Here is a 19,634-nt window from a genome sequence, read left to right as displayed (position 1 = left end):
TGTACGAAATATTAGAATCACAGATTTTATATCTGAATGGTCCTAAAAGTTAAAGCGGCTCTAGGGCTCCCTCTGTCATCAGAAAAGGGGACCCAGAGGTTTACAGCCTGCGAAAGTCACACAGAATTCTAGCGAGTCTCTTGGCTCCTCGTCCAAAGGTTGGTCCACTTCTCTGTACTGCTGTTGGTTAATACAAGTGAGAGTACCTTAAAGCTGCTGCACCAAGGAGCCCCGGGGCACCACAGGATATATTAAATTTCTTTTTTTTTTCCTTTTCCTTTTTTAAAAATTTTATTTAAAAAAGCTTCGGTGCAATATTAAAAAGCAATACAGCCAGCTGGAGCAACAATCAACAGAAAGGAAAGAGGAAGGAGAGGAAAAACCCGAGGAACCCCAACCCAGCTAGTCCCCTAGGAGCTGGAGGCCAGGGGCAGAGACTGGGAAGGGGGATGGGTGGTGGGGGAAGGAGGAAAGCCCACCCAAGGATATAGTAAATTTCTAAGGGAAATGCAGCAGGGATTTCTGAGGGATATTTGTCAGACTCCATGTAAACTAGTAGTTCCAGTAAGCTTCCCATTTCAACATGCACAAAGTTCCTTTTAATGATGTCATATCAAGCCAAGCCTTAAAGCTGTTTCACACCCAAGAGCAGTATCAAAAAAAAAAAAAATAAAAAAAAAATAAAAATGGAACAGGAAATGATGTTGGTAGTGTTCCATCTCGTTTCAAGGCTCAAGAAGTTGTGAGGCTCTGGGCACATAAATTCCGTTAGTAAGTAATTGTGGCAATCTAAGAAAAAAAAATAAAAATATTATTTTTTATTTATATATGAATAATTTTTTCAAATCGCTGCCAAGTTGTTAGAACATAAGGACTTTAGTTGTTTGGACCTAACAACTTAAAAAGTAGACTAGGAATATCTTTTCACCTAGAGTTGCTAAGACAATTTAAAAAGTTTAGGGACCTCTGCAAATTGAAGCCTTGCTGCTCTAAGTCTGGTCCCCAAATTGGCATCTTTTGATGTCACGTGGGAGCTCATTAGAAATTCAGAGCATCCTGCCCCACCTAAATCAGAATTTCATTTTTACAAGAGCCATGGGTGGTTTGTAAGCACTTGATTAATGTTTGAAAAGCACTGCATTCAAGTGTCATAAGGGCAGTATAAGCAAACGTCCCAGGCCTGCTATCACCTCATAACTGGGATTCCTAACTCACAAAGCATTTCACATTCAGTATTTGTGGTTTACTGAGAAGACATCTGCTGAGATCAGACTTCAGTTTCTGCCCTGGACCCTTAGCAGCTATGGATCGTGGATGATATTGTGAACTTTGGATTTCAGTTTCCTTACCTGTCAAGTGAGAATAATGGCTGCCTCTGCCACTTTGAGGTGGTAATAAATGTTAAACGAGATAATGCTTACAAAATAAAATGTCTGCTCCAGAGTAGAAGGTCAAAAAAAAACCGTTTCTTTTTCCTTTTGGGTCTGTGGCTCTAGGGCAGGTTGTGTGTCTTCTTCTTTCGTGCCTTTGATAGATCACAGTTGCAGAAGTGGTGAAATTGTATATACAGTCATCCCTCCGTGTCTGTGGGAGATCGGTTTCCGGACATCCTCTCCATACCCAAATCCAAGGACGCTCAAGTCTGTGATATAAAATGACATAGTATTTGCATATAACCCATGCACATCCTCCCATATATGCTACATCCTCTCTAGAATACTTACAATACCTAGTACAATGCCTACACATTCGTGAGGATTTGATGTAGTGCTTGGAGTGTGGCAAATTCAAATTTTGATTTTTGGAAATTTGTGGATTTTTTTCCCCAAACATTCTCAATCCACAATTGGGTGAATCCAAGGCTGCAGACCCCACAAATACAATGGGCTAATTGTAGAGTCAGTGCGGAGATGAACACCTATGAGAACAGCCGAGCACATGCAAACACGCACTCTTGTTCCAGGCCTTGTACCAACAGGTACTCCCTGGAAATGTGGGCAGGTTTGCCTTAGGGATTTCTTTGTCCCTACAATGAGGCCTGTAGACAGAGAAACACTGGCTGTGGGCTTGATTTTTAAGTTTTCCAAGAGTAGCCTGAATGATCCTGCCTGATAGACAAGGACACGTTTTTCCCTAAGACTGTGAGTTCCCCACACTGGAGACCCAGGCTCACCCCTACTGGCTCCACCCCACACCTGAGGCAGTGCTTGGAGACTAGAAGGGCTCAGTAGGTGTTTGCTGACTTGAGAGGAATGTGTCACGCCACCCTCCATTCTTCTCTGTCCTGGGGAACCTTGGTCCCACGGTGTGGCTCTTTTTCCTTACACACCACTGCCACCTGCCAGAGAAATTGTCACATTGCAGTTGCTTGCTAATGCTAGAGCCTTGGATTAATATTTGGGAAACACGGAATTGGAATCCGGATATTCAATGGTATTGTGATTGTTTATGCAAGGCGGAGGTTTATTTCTGCCTTGTAAAGATTTTTTTCACAGATACAAATGTTATAGAATTAATATTATAGGTGCCCCCAAAATGAGAGGTGATATTCCAAATTATGAGAGTCCCTCGTGTGGAGTGACTCTCAGTGTGATAGTGGTAAGAAATGAGGTAGGGAGGCTGAATCAGGTTTCCTTCAGGCATCTGCAAAGTAGCCATTTAATGCAGCTGATGATCTAATGACAAACAAGTTGTTCATTATTTAATTCTTCCCCCTACTTTTTTTTTTTTTTTTTGTAGAAGTCTCACTCTGTCACCCAAGCTGGAATATACTGGCATGATCTTGGCTCACTGCAACCTCCACTTCCCTGGTTCAAACAATTCCCATTCCTCAGCCTCCCGAGTAGCTAGGATTACAGGTGCACACCACCACACTCAGCTAAATTTTTTGTATTTGTAGTAAAGACAGGGTTTCACCATGTTGGTCAGACTGGTCTCAAACTCCTGACCTCAGACAATCCACCCACCTCAGCCTCCCAGTGTTTCCCTGCCCCGCTAAAAAAACTAGGATCTTGATGTGCCACCCAGGAACTTCAGTGCTCAGGTGATTGTCCTGCCTCAGTCTCCCAAATAGCTGGGACTACGTGCATGCACTACTACACCAGCTTAATTTTATTTTATTACATTTTTTGTAGAGACAGAGTCTCACTTCGTTGAGTAAGCTAGTCTTGAACACCCAGCCTCAAACAATCCTCCCACCTCAGCCTTCCAAAGTGCTCTCATTACAGATGTGAGCCACAATGCCAGGCCAACTCTTCTAATTCTAACCATAGCTGTAGACAAAAATAGAGAGAGAGGTAAATGACCACCACCACCATTAACCTAGTTTGGTTTCTTTGCTTCATATACAATAAAACGGTTTCTTTTGAAACTTAGAATCAAACATTTAGCTTTTCATTAGTTCAGACTGACATGCCAACATAAGTCTGAATTCACTCTCAAATTTAAAACATCATCTCTACTCCAAGATATTGTAGTGTAGAAAAATAAGTCTAGGTGGGCACAGTGGCTCAGACCTGTAGTAATACCAGCACTTTGGGAGGCTAAGGCGGGCAGATCACGAGGTAAGGAGTTTGAGACTAGCCTGGCCAACATACTAAAACCCCATTTCTACTAAAACTACAAAAACCAGCCACATGTGGTGGGGGGCACCTGTTATCCTAGCTACTTGGAAGGCTGAGGGAGGAGAATTGCTTGAACCCGGGAGGCAGAGGTTGCAGTGAGCCGAGATTGTGCCATTGCATTCCAGCCTGGGTGACAGAGCAAGACTCCGTCTCAAAAAAAAAAAAAAAAAAGGAAAATAAGTTCATTTCTTCCCTAATAACCATTCAAAAGCATTCTGGTTTTGATCATCATAATAAGGAGAGGAAAGATTCAGAAATTTAAGCCCTGTTTGCATCAAAGGACTGTTCATATAGGTTAAATGACAGCATAGAAAACCTGAACATATAATAGATGCTCATAGGGATTTGTTTCCTTCCCATTGGACTGGAGTTCCTTTTCCTAACTGTGCCCACCTTCTTGCTGCCATCACCCAGTCCTCTCCCATTCCCCAGTGCTGGTGTCGGCTTTAGAGGATGTTCAGTGCACACCTCCCTCCAGCCACACAGCCTAGCAGGCCAGTGCGAGACCTAGGAAGAGTTGAAGGTGAGATGAGAAGGGCTAAATAAAGAGAGAGTGCATGAGCCCAATCTCAATGGAAGGTTGTATTAGTCTGTTCTCATGCTGCTAATAAAGATATACCCTAGACTGGGTATACCTTTATATATAGGAAAGAGGTTTAATGGATTCACAGTTCTGCATGGGTGGGGAGGCCTCCCAATCATGGCAGGAGGGGAATGAGGAGCAAGTCTCGTCTTACATGGTGGCAGGGAAGATGGTTATAAAACCATCAGATCTCCTGAAACTTATCACTACCATCAAAACAGTATAGGGAAATCGCCCCCAGGATTCAGTTATCTCTACCTGGCTCTGCCCTTGACACATAGGAATTATTACAATTCAAGGTGAGATTTGGGTGAGAACACTGCCAAACCATATCACAGGTGCTGCCTGAAAAGCAACTCAGCTAGGGGAGGCATTTCTGCAAGGCCATCCCAGGGGGAATAATTCCCATAGCACCAAGTACTTCAAAAAGAGGCCACCATGGGCGAGGAGGGCAACATGCTTAGGGGCTTCTTGGGGGTGGTGGTGAGCTGACAAGAAAAAAGCAAGACTTGGGACTGAGACAGACCTGGGTTGGAACAGAAGCATCCCCAGGTGCCACCTGTGTCACCTGAAGCAGGGCACAGAATATTCTCGGCCTGCATGTTCTCCCGGGTGGACCAGGATGGTAATGCCTGCCTCAGGATGTGGTGAGGGTGTGATCAACTAGCACAGGAAAGCATATGCCATGGAGACTTCTCACAGGAAATTCTCAGGATGGGTTTGTTCTCTTTGGAGAAGACCAGGTTCTCCTCCTGGCCTCACTCCCTTTCCCCGGTGCTCCTGCTTCCCACATACATATGCATGTACCTCATCCTACACCCCTATAAATGCCCCCACCTGCCTGTTTCCATCCTCAAATCCCTGGCTTCCTTCTGCTCATGCTGTCTATTGTTTTCTCCTCACAGAACACTGGAAGATTTCCTGTTCACTAAGACATCAGTGATTGACGTCAGCAGTAACTTTTAGACACACACACACACACACACACACACATACACACACACACACACACCAGATTTTCTAGAGCAACTTTAATGATGATCACATCTTTAAATGAGTGGGATAAGGCCTCACTCAGGCATCAGCCAGTTCAACAGAAATTTATAGAAAGGGTAGAGGGCAAGAGAGCCTTCCTGCGGCCCCCTAGAAATCTACACTATGGGTGAGAGAGAATGCCCTTGTTTTTATGAAGGCTCCTGGAAGCATTATGATCTTGATGGTAACATAAATATCATTCACTGAGCACTGACCATGTGTCAGGCACTATGTTATGAGCTTTAGTGCATTTTCTAATGTAATCATTCCACCTGCTAGGATGTGCACTTAATTCCAAGAAAGTGGTTGCTTGACGGATTGGATCATTTGTCCAAGGTCATACAGCTAGAAAGCTATGGAGCTGTGGAATAAGTTCAATAATTGAGGTGTGCCCAGAAGCCCGGGACACTAGCGGGGGTTCTCCTTAAGGGGACCTAAGAGCACATTCTCAGTGCAGGGTGGCTTCTGAGCCCTCTGCCCACCCCATCCTGTCTGCTTCCTCCCGCTGGGCTGTGTTGGTGGTCCTCCTGTATCGTAGCCTTGACTTTCAGTGACTCTAATTCAGTGCCCAGGCTGAGATCCTAACCAGCTCAGCTTGCACAGGACCATGTCCAGAAATTGCTCCTATCTGCTGAATTCCTATCCCAGCTGATTCAAGCCAAGTAGAGGACACAGGGCATTCAGAGGACTCCTGGGATGGGTGGCATTTGCAAGAGCTGGAACTCATGGAGCATGGGGTGCAGGGCAAGGAATGAAGCCTGGCAGGGATGATCACAGAGGTCATGCCAGCTGCTCTCAGCCTCTCCGACTGCATTCTGAAAGCAGTGGGAAGCCACTGGCATTCATACACAGGGGATGTGACTTGATCACATGTGGAATTAAAAATATCACACTGATAGTTTTAGTAGCTATAACTTTGTATTCCTTGGTTGATCTGTACTTTTACATAATCTTGTAGACACTTTCCAAGTGTCTAACAAAACTTGTAATAAATACAACTGGCATTGATCTTAGAAAAGGAATAAAAACATTCTCCTGTTTGTTTAGCAATGTGGGTTTTCCATCTGGCTTGCTGTAGAATGGAGTGTAGTAAGTCTACCTATAAGTAAAAGAACAAAGTTAACCTAAAAGTAATGGAATTTTAGAAATAGAAATGCACTTTAAAGGCCGGGTGTGATGATGCACACCTGTAATCCCAGAACTTGGGAGGCCAAGGCAGGAGGATCACTGAGCTCAGGAGTTCAAGACCAGCCTGAGCAACGTATCAGGATCTCATCTCTACAAAATAAATCAAAGAATCAGCCAGGTGTGGTGGTACATGCCTGTAGTTCCAGCTACTTAGGAGGCTGAGGTAAGAGGATCACATGAGTCCAGGAGGTAGAAGCGCAGTGAGCCATGATTGCACCACTTCACTTTAGCCTCGGCAACAGAGTGAGATCTTGTCTCAAAAGAAAGAAAGAAGGAAGGAAGGAAGGAAGGAGGGAAGGGAAGGAAGGGAAGGAAAGGAAGGAAAGGAATGAAAGGAAGAAAGGAAAGAAAGAGAAAGGAAAATAATTGAAAAAAAGAAAAAAAAACACAAAAAAGAAACACACATTAAAGATGATCTAAGTCAATGGTTTTCCATATTAGTATTAAAAAAGACCCAACCCCATATGAGGTTGGGTTGTTGGAAAACATATGAGGTTGTCAGAAACATTTGGAAATATTTTGGAAATATTCCAAAATAACAATATTTTGGAAAATATAGTTTGATAAAAATACATAAGAAAAAGCCATTATGAACTCAATGAGTAAAAATATGTTTCATGAATTACAACAACAGCTTGTGTGACAGTGAGACTCTGTCTAAAACTAATAATAATAATAATAAATAAATAAATAATTTTCATTTGCAATTCTGAGTTTGGCAAGAAGAGTGAACTGTAGCCCGGTGACTGGCACACACGTTTTAGAGTTCACAGTGTGCTCTCTGGGAAATTGCTTTAGACAAAATTTTGTCATCATCTCTGGCCACTCACTTTATTTAAAAGACTTGACTCAAAATGACTATTTATGGAAATCAGCTTCAAGTCTAGCCTCAAAAGACAAAAACATTGTAGTTCTAAAGATATTCAAAAGAATGTAATTAAGTTTATTAAAAAGCAATAAAGGTCCAGGCACCATGTCTCACACCTGTAATCCCAGCACTTTGGGAGGCTGAGGCAGAAGGATCACTTGAGGCCAGGAGTTTGAGACCAGCCTGGGCAACATAGTGAGACCCTGTCTCTATAAAATAATTTTAAAAATTAGCTGGGCATGGTGATGTTGGTCTGCTGTCCCAGCTACTCCAGAGGTTGGAATTAGAGGATGACTTGAGGCCAGGAGTTTGAGGTTGCAGTGATCCAGGGTTGTACCACTGCACTCCAGCCTGGGTGACAGGGAGAGATTTCATCTGTTAAACAAAAAAATAATAAAGGAAGCAAGGAAGAGCTTCTCCTCCAAATACTCCCACATCATTTGGGGCAATTATAAAATTCTAGAAAACATGGAAAAACCTACGTTGAGTACCTTTTTGGATGTATGCTTATAAGAAAACAAATCTCTTTAATTAACTCATAGAAAGACTAAGAGGAAAGGTTCCTAGGGGACATGTGGTTTTACTTCCCTATTTAATTTTATTTAATTAATTAATTATTTCAGATGGCGTCTCACTCTGTTGCCCAGGCTGGAGTGCAGTGGCACAATCTTGGCTCACTGCAACCTCCACCTCCCAGGTTCAAGAGATTCTCCTGCCTCAGCCTCCCGAGTAGCTGGGATTACAGGCATCTGCCACCATTCCTGGCTAATTTTTGCATTTTTAATAGAGATAGGATTTCACCATGTTGGCCAGGATGGTCTTGATCTCTTGACATCATGATCTGCTCACATTGGCCTCCCAAAGTGCTGGGATTACAAGTGTAAGCAACGGTGCCTGGCTTCCTAATTTTAAACATGAGAAAATTGGGTACCAAAGAGATGGAGTAACTCACCAGATAGAGAGAGAAGAGCCTCTCTTACCACAGGGTGTCTCTCATTGGGAAACCAGCAAAACTTGTTCCCTGCCTGCATTCTCCGAGATCTTAGCCCAGCATAGAATAGAAATGTCTCCACTTTAGAGGACAACCGGTTTGTCCTTTGCCTTTTACACCCCTTTCAGCAAGCAGTTTCTCAACTTTGTGTTTGTGCAAACTCTTGAGCAGCACAAACTCCTGAGCTAAGAGACACTCCACTCTGTTTGCAATTGAGGTCAAAGGCTGGGATCCTTGGACACAGCTCCAAACTCCTTTTCCAAAAAGTCTGGGGTGGCAGAAAAAAAAAAAGCATTTATTTATTTATTTAGAGACGGAGTCTCACTCTGTCAGTTAGGCTGAAGTGCAATGGTGTCATCTCAGCTCACTGCAACCTCCACCTCCTGGGTACAAGCTATTCTCCTGTGTCAGTCTCCCAAGTAGCTGGGATTACAGGCATGTGCTTGAGGTTAGAAGTTGGAGACCAGCCTGGCCAACATGGTGAAACCCTGTCTCTACTAAACATACAAAAATAAACCAGGCATGGTGGCTGGCGCCTGTAATCCCAGGAACTTGGGGCAGTCTGAGGCATGAGAATTGCTTGAACCCAGGAGGCAGAGGTTATAGTGAGCTGAGATGGTTCCACTGCATGCCAGCCTGAGGGATAGAGCAATATTCTACCTTTAGAAAAAAAAAAAAAAAGGAGGAGAATTGGAAAGTTGTATCTAGAGGCATTCAACGAAATTTGATGTTAAGAGACAAAGGGAAAAAATGGAGAGTGAAAAAAAGTGACACTTCAAGAGTTTAGCTGGTGTTTTTATCAGAGATAGTGTTTCTTAGACTCTTCTCCATTAAAAATGCGGCCAGGTATAGTGACTCATTCTTGTAACTGTAACACTTCAGAAAGCCAAGGCAGGAGGATCACTTGAGGCCAGGAGTTCAAGACCAGCCTGGGCAGCACAGCAAAACTCCATTGCTCCAAAAATGATTTTTTTCACTTTCACAGCAGGTTTCTGATCACAGAATTGTGCTAGAAGTCAATGATTAAAAGCTAAACAAAAATTATTATATGCTTGGAAATTGAAAGTGCCTTCATAAGATATCAACAGAAGAAAGAATCCAAAGTGAAACAATACTGCCTTTACACTCAGTGAGAAGATCACAACACGGCAATCAAATGTCTCCCTCTGGCCCGCGAATTCCACTGTGTGGCACAAGGTTGTGTGGTCTTAAATCACCCCAACCCCCCTAGACATATTAACATCTGAAATAGGGTGATGGTGTCACTTATCTATATTATCTTACTGCCTGTGAAGGTGGACTTTTAATTCTGAACCCTAATGAGGGGGAGAAAACCAAGTTTTCTCAATTCTCTTGCCTCAACCTCCCAAATAGCTGAAATTACAGGCACCTGCCCCCGCCATAGGGCGAGTAATATCCCACTGGACCATCCTCGGATATTATGAACCCTATGGCTAGAGGTTGCCCACAGTGGTATTTAGAAAATTTGTGTGTGGTGTATATGAGGTATGTGTGTAGTGCGTGAGGTGGGTATGATATGTGTGGTGTATGTGGCGTGTATGGGGTATGTGTGTGGGGTGTGTGAGGTGGGCTCGGTATGTGTGCAGTGTGAGGTGGAAATGGTATGTGTGGTGTGTGGTGTGTGGTGTGTATGGGGTATGTGTGTGGAGTCTCAAGTTTTTTGCATGGCTGGTAGTGTTTTTAGGCATTCCAAATGTAGATTGTCTTTTTATTTATTTATTTATTTGATTTAAAGCAGGCATATCCAATTTTTTGGCTTCCCTGGGCAATATTAAAAGAAGGAAACTTGTCTTAGGCCACACATAAAATACATTAACACTAACAATAGCTGATGATCTAAAAAAAAATCACTAAAAGGTCAGGCTTGGCCTCTCAAAGTGCTGGGATTGCAGGTGTGAGACACTTCGCCCTGCCCTTCCATTCTTGCTCAGCTTTTCCTTTTCTTCTCTCTCTTTCTGCCTCCTTTTTTTTTTTTTCTTGATATCCTGGAAACCATAGGGAATATATATGAATCATAATTCCAAGAGCAATTTAAAAAAATTTTTTTTAGAGACAGGGTCTTCCTCTGTCACTTAGGCTAGAATGCAGTGGTGAGATCTCAGCTGACTGCAACCTCCACCTCCTGGGCTCAAGTGACCCTCATGCCTGAGCCCCCAAAGTAGCTGGGACTACAGGTGTGCAGCACTGCACCTGGCTAATGTGAAGAATATATGCAAAATAGCCAGGCATGGTGGCAGGTGCCTGTAATACCAGCTACTCAGGAGGCTGAGGCAAGAGAATGGCTTGAACCCAGGTGGCGGAGGTTGCAGTGAGCCGAGATTGCACCACTGCACTGTAGCCTGGGTGACTGAGCAGGACACTCTCAAGATATGCAGAGTGCAGTGGTGCACTTCAAGATATGTAGAAAACAGAAAATAGATGACTAATGAAGATATCTACGCACACTTAACAGTCTCTCTTTTTTTTGAAATGGAGTCTGACTCTGGCAAGTGGGAGGAAGAAAAAGAGGATGGTGAGCAGGGAACGGGGCGTGAGCAGGAGAGAGAGAAGATTTGCAAAAACACAATTGGAAGAAAAGAAAGACAGGGAAAGAAGACGTGGTTAAAACGATTTGGGGTAGATGGAGGTGGGGGGGAAGAGGGTGTCAAGTGGGAGGAGAAAAAGGGGTGCAGAGAGGGAAGGGAAAAAGTGGCAAGCAGGAGGGGGAGAAGGTTTTGTGAAAAGACAGGAGGAAAGTTTTTAAGTAGATGGAGGGGGGAAAGAGGGTGGCAGGCAGGAGAAGAATAAAGGTGGCGAGCGTGAGTGGGGAAAGAGGGTTGGGAAAAAGACGATGGGGAATATAGTTTGGGGTATCTGGAGAAAAAAAGGGTGGCAAGCAGGAGGAGAAGGGCTTGTGAAAAGAGGATGGGCAGATGTTTTGGGTAGATTGAGAAGGGAAAGAGGGTGGCAAGGCGGCGGGGAGACGATGGGGAAAACAGTTTTGGGCATATGAAGGGGGAAAAGAGGTGGTGGGCAGCAGGCGTGGGGAGAAGGCTTTGAGAAAAGATGGGGGAAATGTTTTTGTGTAGATGAAGGAGCAAAAGAGGGTGACGAGAGCAGGAGGGGGAAAAAGAACGTGGCCAGGGAAAGGGAGAAAAGACGGAGGGGAAAAACAGTGAAGAAAAGTTTTTGGGTAGATGAATGGTGAAAACAGTAGTGAGTGGGAGCATAGCGAAGGCTTTTCGAAATGACAGTGGGGGAAAATGGTGGAAAAGTTTTGGGGTAGATGGAGGAAGAAAAAGGGTGGTGAGAGGGAGCAGGCCAAAGGCGGTCGGGAAAAGAAGTTGGGGAAATAACGGTGGGGAACAAAGGTTTTGGGTAAATCTTTTTTTGATTTTTAAATCAGATTATTTGTGTTTTTGCTTTTGAGTAGTTTGAGTTTATTACATGTTTTGTGTATTAACCGCTTGTCTCATGCATAGTTTGCAAATACTTTCTTCCATTTTCTGGATTGTTTCTTCATGCTACTGATTGCTTCCTCTGCTTTGCAGAAGCTTTTACGTTTAATGTAATTGCATTTGTCTGTTTTTGCTTTTGTTGCTTGTGCTTTTGATGCCTATTTGAATATCCCTTGTCCTAACCAATTTCATGAAGCATTTATCTTATTTTTCCTTCTCTGGTAGTTTTATCGTTTCAGATCCTACATTTAAATCTTTATTTTGAGTAGATTTGTGTATATGGTCTAGATTTACTCTTGTACATGTGGGTGTTATGTTTTCCTAGCACAGTTTATTGAAGAGACTGTCCTTCCTGAAGGTGTCTTTTTGGTGCCTTTGTTAAAAATGAGTAGACAGTAAATGCATGAATTTATTTTTGAGTTCTCTATTCTGTTTCATTTGTCTATGTCTGTCAGTCATTCATCTATCTCTATCTATCTCTGTCTCTCCCTGGCCCCTTTTTTTGTGCCAGTTCCATGCTGTTTGGGTGACTATAGGTTTGTAGTGTATTTTGAAATTAGGTAGTGTTATGCTTCCAGCTTTTATCTTTTTATGCAAGATTCTTTTATCTGAGGTATTTTTCATGTCTATGTAAATTTTAGGATTTTTTTTCTATTTCTATGAAGAATGTACTTTGTAATTTAACGGGATTGTGCTCATTCTGTAGATCCCACTGGGTGATATAGATATTTTAACAATATTCTAGTGCTTGGACATGGGATATCTTTCCATTTACATGTGTCTGCTTTAATAGCTTTTATCTATGTTTTATAGTTTTTATTGTGGGATCTTTCACCTTTTTTATTAAGTTCATCTCTAGGTATCATTTTTTTGGCGGAGGTAGTAGCTACTGTAATGAAGTACCTTTCTTGATTTCTTTCTTAGGTGTTTCACTATTGGTGCATGGGTGTGCTACTCATTTTTGTATACTGATATTGTATCTTTCAATTTTAGTAAATATATTTACTATTTCTAGTAGGTTTTTTTTTGGTAGAATCTTTAGGGTTTTCTCTATATATATATATATGTGATCATTTCACCTGCAAACAGAGACAATTTGACTTCCTTTTTTCCAATTTGGGTGCCTTTTATTGCATTCTACTGTCTAATTGCTCTTCCAGTACTATGATGAATAAAAGTGGTAAAAGTAGCCACACTTGTTCCAGATCTTAGAGAAAGAGCTTTTTAACTTTTCCCCATTGTTTATGATGTTAGCTGTGTTTTTGTCATATATGGCCCTAACAATGGAGATGGTTCTAGTTATGGGTTTGGCATAGAGGCTGATTGCTGTGTTAACAAAAACTCCTATCCCTAGTTTGTTGGGTGTTTTTATGATGAAATGGTGTTGCCTTTGTGGAAAGTACTTCCTGCATCTATGGAGATGAGTACCTGGGTTTCTTCCTTCTGCTTATTTGATGTTTATTTGCCGGGATGGCTTTAGTATGCAAAACCAGCTTGATTTTCTGAGAAAAGGATGCAGTGATCATGGTCTGTAATCCTTCAAATATGTCTTAGCATCAAATTATGATTATTTTGTTGAGCATTATTAATTTTATAATTATGCTAGACATTGACCTATGCCTTTCTGTTCTTGTGATTTCATTTCCTAGTGTAATTTAGTATTAAATTGGGGATGGGATTGCATATAGGTTGGTTTTGTATTTAGAGCACTAAGGGTTAGAAGTCTGGAGGATAAAATTGAGCAGAAATGGGACATACCTGAGGGATTGTGGGGAAGAGTGGCATGAGGTCAGTGTTAGTGAGGGTTGAAGTTAGCAAGAGAGTGCCTGTAGCTTTCACCAACAGTAAACTGTATCAGTCCTTTTCATCTTGCAAACCAGACAGGCAAAGATACTTCAGTGTTTTAATTGGCACTTCCTTGAGTTCCTTGTTGAGGCTCAAACTCAGCAGGAGTACCTGGGAAGAAATTAGGACACAGAAGTGAGAAGGCTGGAGTGCAACTTTGCGACAGTGCATCAGCCAGTGGCTGAGCTGCAGAGGTTCCCAACTTATTTCAAATTTTGATGAAAAATAACATGTTTTATACTGTTATCTCACAAAGAAACTGGACTTTTTCAAATTTATATGGCTAATTTTATATATTTTTGGGTTAGAGACTATAATCTTCTAGCTTTCCCTAATATTTCCCTCATATTTTGACAGCCACCCCGAGTAAATCCCAATGCATGGTGAAAACCACATTTGGAATATTTTAGCTGCTGGCTGTGTGGAAAATCACCTGCATCCCCAACTTTCAACTATAAAAAGGCAAGTATTTATACTGAAGAGCACAGAATTTTGTGACTATGATAAAAGATAATATGTGAGACTTCTGGCAAAATTTGACACATGAAAATGCTCATATATAGATTCCAGACAAATATATGTACATGTTAATGGAAGTGCCAGTCACACTTTGGATCTTGTAATCAGGAGGCCCTCATCATACCCTGTGAACGTGAGAACCTAGTTCCAATTCAGCTATTGCCGATAAAGCTTGGGTTAGGTGCTTGGTCACAGCCTCTGCTAGCCTCATAGTCTTTGTTTTTTATTTTTATTTTTATTTTTGAGACAGAATCTCACCCTGTTGCCCAGGCTGGAGTGCAGTGGTGTGATCTTGGCTCACTGCAACTTCTGCCTCCTGGGTGTTGAAAATGCACGTTTTGAATGAAGAGACCCCCCAAACAGGCTTTGTGTGAGCAACATGGCTGTTTATTCACCTGGGTGCGGGTTGGCTAAGGCCTAAAAGGGCGTTAGCAAAGGGCAGTGGGATAGGAGTTGGTTTTATAGGTTTTGGGTGGGCATTGGAAAGTTACAGAGTAAGATCGGTTACAGTGGTGGGGGTAGCGGCAAGGAGTATACATTACCGTAAGTTTAGTTACAATGGCAGCTGGGGGTGAGGCAGAAGAGCGCTAAGATGACAGGATGAGTGAGAGGTATTCACATTATCTTAAGAGTAGTTAAGATGGCAGGGTTGGGTGAGGGGCTTCTCCGGGGAAGTCCCGCTGGGCAATCAGAGACAATGGCGAAAGCAGGTGGAGGACGGGAGATGATCAAGAGGCAAGCAGGACTTCAGATTTTCAGGCTCCAGGTTTGCATATGGAGACCTGACACCAGGTTCAAGCAATTCCCTGCCTCATCCTCCCGAATAGCTGGGATTATAGGTGCCCACCACCACGTTTGGCTAATTTTTGTGTTTTTAGTAGAAACAGGGTTTCACCATCTTGGCCAGGCTGGTCTTGAACTCCTGACCTCATGATCCACCTGCCTCTGTCTCCCAGAGTGCTGGGATTATAGGTGTGAGCCACAGTGCCCAACCGCCTCGTAGTCTTTGTCTGAAGTACAGGGGCAGAGGTATTCTTCCCAGGGTGGTCCAGGGTTTAGTGAGTCGAGTTATGGAGGTCTATCAGCAGAGTGACTTGGACAAGGGAGGGGCTCCACAGGTGTCTTCTTTCCACAGTTGCTCACAGCGTTTGTGAGTGAGGCTGGACAGTAGCCCATATAGGAGAGTGGCTGTATGCAGGGAGGAGGTTACCTGGTGAGGAAGGAGACCCAAGCATCTAAGATCACCTCCCCTTGACTTCCACACTGCATTTCAGTAGAAGTAAAGGCGGGCTGACGGGGCACCACCTTAATTGCCTTCTTATAGATCGCAGGCATGGTGTAGGGGAATCTTTCTGGAAGGCATTGTTTTAACTTAAACAAGTTCAAACTCCCACCCCAAGCCTAATCCATGGACCAAGACCCTTTCACATGTAATTTCTAAAACTGTAAACCCAAGACCCTTTCACGTGTAGTATCTCGAGTTGTAAGCCTATGTAAAGACGGGGCTTCTGTTTGTTAGAGGAGCTTGGCTGTTAGGCAGTTATGCCGCATTGCTCCAGCACGCCCTCTGCTGGTGGCCGGGGGCACTGCAGGGCCCTCGCTCTCACAGCACAGGCGGAGGACACGCGCCCTCTGGTGGCCGTCCCGCTGCACCACTTAATGTCAAAGCGCAGAGTGTTCAGCGCCATCGTTCTGGAAATGCAAATTGACACAGAGCCCACTAGTCCAGGTTTTTCTAAAAAGGAAGAAGGGACAATTAATTGGAAACCATAGGAATGAAATAAACATGGATGTACATTTTACAACTTATGGAAAAATTCACTCAACATAGTCTTCACACTTAAAATGCAAAACTGTCGTAGGCATCTTAACCACGGTGACTTTATTTTAAATAAAAGCTTTAGAAAAAGTTAAATCTGGTCAGGGTGCAGGGCTCACGAGTGTAATCCCAGCACTCTGGAAGGCCAAAGCGGGAGGATCACTTGAGATCAGGAGTTCAAGACCAGCCTGGGAAAATAGCAAGACCCTCATGTCTACAAACAATACAAAAATTAGCTGGCATGGTGGCGAGTGCCTGTGGTCCCAGCTACCCAGGAGGCTGAGGTGGGAGGATCACTTGAGCCCAGGAGTTTGAGGCCTCAGTGAGCCAGCCATGATCACACCACTGCACTCAAGCCTGGAATACAGAGACCCTGTCACACACACACACCCACACACACACACACACAAACACACACACACAGGTTAAGTTTGTTGGATTATATATTTAGAGCTTGAGCACCTTTGGTTATAAAATATTTATAGTTTCAGGAACAAGTTAATAACTAAATAAAGACCCAAAACATAAAAATATACCAGTACTTTAAGCGAAAAGCATTCTTAATTTAAAAATAAGTTTTACTTTAAAGATAATAGTACACTCATAAATTATTGTTAAAATCAATAGTAACATAGAAAAGTAACAATACTAATAGGCTGAAACAAACTGATCACAATCCTCTATAAGAGACAATGCTATTCTTAATAACCTATATAAACAAACATTAAGTAATCCTGTTTCTACGTTAATGTGCTGGGATTACAGGTGTGAGTACTTAATGTTTACTTATATAGGTTATTAAGTTTACTCATATAGGTTATTAATGTAAACATTAAGTACTCACACCTGTAATCCCAATACTTTGGGAGGCCGAGGAGGGTGGATCAGTTGAGGCCAGGAGTTGGACACCAGCATGGCCAACATGGCAAAACCCAGTCTCTACTAAAAATACAAAAATATAGCTTTGCACAGTGGCAGTACTGTAGCCAATGAGGTTTATCAAAGGCACGATTATTGCAATTGAAAACTTTTCCCAATACCCCGCCATGATGACTGGAAATGTAGTCGGCATTGGCAATTTTTGGCAGTCTCTATGGGGATGGAATTAAAAAAATTAAATAAATAAAAATATAAAAATAAATTAAAATGGAAAAGAAATACAAAAAAATTAGCTGGGCGTGGTGGTGCACACCTGTGATCCCAGCTACTTGGGAGGTTGAGGCAGGAGAATCCTTAAACCCAGGAAGCAGAGGTTGTAGGGATCTGAGATCATGTCATTGTGACTAGAGTAAAACTCCGTCCCCAAAAAAATTTTTTTTCTTTAAAACAGGTGCGTTCCTCCTCTTGATTTTTGAGGACTCCCTGCTCTGTAACTTAGTAGTGGCTAATAAACTCTCCTAACGTCACTAGACTCTGCGGCTCACCATAAATTCCATTTCGTGTGAGATCCAAAATCCCGTTGTTGGGGTCTGAAACAAGACCCCTTTGCTTGCAACAAAACTATACTATTCTTTTCTTTTCTTTTCTTTGAGACAGAGTCTTGCTCTGTTGCCCAGGCTGGAGTGAAATGGTGTGATCTCAGCTCACTGCAACCTCTGCCTCCCAGGTTCAAGCGATTCTCCTGCCTCAGCCTCCGGAGTAGCTGGGATTACAGTGCTTAACACCACACCTGGCTAATTTTTGTATTTCTACTAGAGACAGGGTTTTCCAGTGTTGGCCAGACCAGTCTCAAACTCCTGACCTCAGGTGATCCACATACCTCAGGCTCCTAAAGTACTGGGCTTACAGGTGGGAGCTACCTTGCCTGGCCAGCTTGTATCCTTTGTGATTGCTTGGATATGGAGGGTGGAGGAGGAGGGGTGCCAGGCAGATATTGCTCTTGGATTACCACCTGGGATATTAGGTGCAAGGCTCTATTATTGGTTCAAACCCTGAGAGCGCCAACAACCCAAGGCAGTGTGGAGCAACACGCTGTTTTAATGAGTACCTGGGTGCAGGCCTAAAATGGCATCAGCCCCAAGTGAGGGCGAGGCAGCAGTTTTCTAGTCTCCTGTAAATGGGAAGTGTTCCAGTCTGACATAACTGCTACATGGTACCTAGACGGCCTCTCTCCTGATCTTCAGGGGTACTTGTCTTCTGGCCTGCCCTCTTCTGGCTTCTGCTCTCTTGCTGACCCACACTGCTGGTGCAAGTGGTCTTGTACTTTGGGACCAGGCCTGAGGGAGGAGTTATCCCCCCAAGTTTTCAGGCCCCGGGGAGAATCTTTCATTAGGGAGAGTAGGATGGCTGATTTTTCTTTGTTAGGCACAACTTGGTTTTGTGGGTGCAGTGGGGTGCCTCAAGCTGAAAGCTTGACTCTTTGTACAGGGCAGACCCCACACGTCCATTCCTGTGGCTGCCAGGCCACTTTGAGGCTGAGAGAGACAGTTTTGTCTAGCCTCTGTCCTGCACATGTTTACGGATGCCTTCTCTGTGTTGGCAGATCTGGGGGTCCACCAGATAGGATCCCGTGAAGAGATCTCAAAGGTCTTTTTAGTCCAATGGGTTTATCACATCATTTCCACAATCAAAGATGAATAAAATATAGAGGTGTATTTAGTGATAAGGTTGATGGTGCACCTGTGCTAGGCAGTGCTTTTGTTCCTTGAGACACCAAGGAGTTGTGACAATCCTTTGCCTTAGAGTTTTGCATCTGTAAGTCCTGCTATAGAGAGCTGTGTGTGTTAAAATGTCTGATTTGGTCAGGCGGGATCCGGGCTGTCTGTAAGCTTAGGTAAGGGGAGGCTGGTGTCCAGCAAGTATCCAGTACCCCATCAACATCCCAGTTCTTCTCCACCAATCTTCCAATTCTAGGACTGATGTGGAGGCCCTCAGAGTGACTTGAGAGGGGAAGTCATCAGTGTGCTGTGGCTAGCTTCTTTGGGAGTGTACATTGTAAATCCTCTGCTGAAAAAACATTGGAAACAAATAGTGTTTCAGCTTGAGTTTCTCGTAAATGCTTGCCATCGTATAAACCAGAGCGTGTATACCACAGGGCAACATGAGGGTCCCTCTACCACCCTTTCTCCCAGTGGCCTAGGTGGGCATCTACACAGAATAATGTGTGCAGCCTCACGGTGTGAAGGTCCAGTGCTTTGTGCTTGGAGTATCATCAGGGAAAGGCCTCTTACTTGTAAGGTTGCAGATCTGCCAGGGAGGGAAGGAGTGGGAGTGCACTGCTGCTGGGTCCGCGTCTCGCTCTCTAACAGGAGGCACGAGATAGCCTCAGTCTTATGAAGACCTTGGGTGCCCCAGCTCACTTCGGCCCTGATGAGCCTGATGCAGGTGCTAGGCCCTGGTTCTAGGGGTGAGAATACATGCTGGACTTCCACTGCATGGCTGGCATAGTGGGCATTCAGGTGCCTATTTGGGGACTGCCATGGAGTCCTGTGCCAGATGCAGTGGTGCACAGCTGGGAGCCAAGGGTCCCTGCTTCTGCTGGAGAATCTGGGCAGATGTAAAGGGTTAAGGTTGGGGTAGGAGTAGGGTTAGGCTTAGGGGTTAAGGTTAGGGTTGGTGTTGAGGTTTGGGGATCAGGGCCAAGGGTCAAGGGTCAAGGCTAAAGAGTAGGATTAGGGATTGGGGTAGGGGTAGGGTCAGGAGGTTAGGGTTTAGGGTTAGAGGTTAAGGTGGGGGTAGCGATGGGGGTGAGGGTGAGGGTAATAA

At 43.6% G+C, this 19,634-nt stretch overlaps 1 long non-coding RNA gene and 1 other non-coding gene across 2 annotated transcripts; one reads left to right on the top strand and one right to left on the bottom strand.

The window, feature by feature from the left end:
* Nucleotides 1–712: 712 nt before the first annotated feature.
* On the bottom strand, nucleotides 713–8,375 carry LOC105732849 (uncharacterized). The gene is made up of 3 exons (XR_001111090.2): nucleotides 8,250–8,375; nucleotides 1,350–1,642; nucleotides 713–789 (listed from the first exon to the last, which is right to left on the bottom strand). It is a non-coding gene; the product is annotated as an uncharacterized LOC105732849 (long non-coding RNA).
* Nucleotides 8,376–16,889: 8,514 nt separating this feature from the next.
* On the top strand, nucleotides 16,890–17,029 carry LOC135276553 (U4 spliceosomal RNA). The gene has a single exon (XR_010344114.1). It is a non-coding gene; the product is annotated as a U4 spliceosomal RNA (small nuclear RNA).
* Nucleotides 17,030–19,634: the final 2,605 nt, after the last annotated feature.

Source organism: Aotus nancymaae, unplaced genomic scaffold, assembly GCF_030222135.1.
Source record: "Aotus nancymaae isolate 86718 unplaced genomic scaffold, 86718_ANA_hifiasm-v0.15.2.pri h1tg000025l, whole genome shotgun sequence".
NCBI classification, from domain to species: domain Eukaryota; kingdom Metazoa; phylum Chordata; class Mammalia; order Primates; family Aotidae; genus Aotus; species Aotus nancymaae.
This window is presented reverse-complemented; position numbering and strand designations above follow the sequence as displayed.